Source organism: Lutra lutra, chromosome 8 (assembly GCF_902655055.1).
Source record: "Lutra lutra chromosome 8, mLutLut1.2, whole genome shotgun sequence".
NCBI lineage: Eukaryota > Metazoa > Chordata > Mammalia > Carnivora > Mustelidae > Lutra > Lutra lutra.
Window position 1 is genome coordinate 132,108,838 of NC_062285.1, and position 1,827 is coordinate 132,110,664.

The 1,827-nt window shown below is 45.2% G+C and overlaps 1 non-coding gene across 1 annotated transcript; it reads left to right on the forward strand.

The window, feature by feature from the left end:
- The first annotated feature begins 825 nt into the window (after nucleotides 1–825).
- LOC125108028 (U4 spliceosomal RNA) lies at nucleotides 826–961 on the forward strand. Its single transcript, XR_007129736.1, has one exon. It is a non-coding gene; the product is annotated as a U4 spliceosomal RNA (small nuclear RNA).
- Nucleotides 962–1,827: the final 866 nt, after the last annotated feature.

Genomic DNA, 1,827 nt, shown 5'->3' on the forward strand with positions numbered 1-1,827 from the left:
TGGTGTCTTAATATAGTGAAATGGAAGGTTCTGGAAAGGGACCAAGACACAGTTAGAACAATCCAGGGGAAGAACACAATCTGTGAGGAAAGGCAGGCAGTGCAGCCATGGTGTGTCTGTGGGCTTTAAAAGCTCCTGTGAGTAGTGCCACTCTGCATATGTAGAAACATTCTACCTCATCCATTCAGGGCTCTCTATGTACCTAATTTTTGTTGTGAGTCAGCAAGCTATTCAGTCCCCTGCTGTGGTACACAAGACACCATGACAGATGGCAGTGCCCAGGCTGGGAAAAAGTTGCATATTCCTGCCAATAAAACTAGCCAAGAAAGCAGGGAGGTCGTCACTGGTGGGCAAATTAGGCTGGTTTCCTTGGGTTTGGTTTCAATGAAGGCAACAGCCTCATTTCCCCACAGTGGGAATGGGGAGGACCCCAAACTGTGGTAAATGTGAGGCAGAAATCCATTAAGCCCACTGACAAGCAGTCTTGCACAGCAGAAGCATCTAAGGGGATTTAATTAAGATCGTGTATGTCCTGATAACCAAGCATGTGACACAAATGAATGGTGGAAAAGGGTCACAGAGAGCTTTATGGAAGGATGAGAGTCTTTAAACTCTCTGATTCACTTGTTAGCTCTGGAGCATCTATGCCCTTCCCACAGACCACAGGAATCCCAGAGTCGTGACTTAGCTAAACTCCAGAAGATGCTGGAACCACTTGGAAGCACCAGACCCTAGGACTGAGCTCCATGTTCAGCTGCTCCAACCTCTTCCCAGGATTTCAGTTCCTTTGCTTTTGAAGGCCCTACTTAAAGAGCTCACAGTTTTAGCTTTGCACAGTGGCAGTATCGTAGCCAATGAGGCTTATCCGAGGCGCAATTATTGCTAATTGAAAGATCTCACAGTTTACAATCCAGTGAAATGTGCCCATATTCCACATTAATGTAATTTACATATAACTATGTAAGAGGAAAGTTGCAAGAGACAAGCTGACATACTGTAATATTCTGCACATACTCAACTAAATGCATATTCATTTTGATAGTACAGTGTTCTTTTACTATATTTAAGCTAATCATTTCCCTGGTCTCAAACGTTTTTCAAGGCTCTTAAAAAAGCTTGGATACACTGGACCTTGCACTCAGGGTACCTAATGAACAGATCAGCTCTGCAACTTAGTAACAGGGTGACTTGAAGCAAGTGGCACAATTGAGCCTCAGCTTCTTCATCTGTAACGCTGGGGGAGTAATGCCTGCTTGCCACTACTGCTATGGAACACCCCACAGCAAGAAAATGCTTTGTACAAAACAGCCATGCAACAAAACTGTCTTTGGTTTAACTCTGAAGGTCTTTGGAAAGCCAGGAGGAAGTGCAGGAAGAGGAAGGAGTCACCACTAACTCTACATGTCACATGGGACAGAGCCTTTACAAACCCCGGTATATGACACCTCTTTAAGCATTCCCTGATAATCCCAACTATGAGATAAGAGGTGCTATTATCCCTATGTTGCATCCTGATGCATCCCTGATGTTGAGACCCACCATAACAACAAGACTGAGCCAGGTTCATCATTGCTGGGAGGCGGAAGCAGTAAAAGCTCATGGAAGGAATAAGGAATGAGAAGAAGTTGAATTTTTCTCTGGCATCCTTGCAACCAAGTTGTGATGGTTAAATTTCCATCCCTGTGGTCATGAGGAGGCAGGAAAGGGGGATGTCAAAATCCCCAGAGCTGGGGTTCCTTGGAGGAGCAGGGACAGAAGCACATCCCAAACTTAGCCCGTCCTGTCTCTGCATCAGAGGTACAAACAGTACAGCTGACCAGAAGGTCA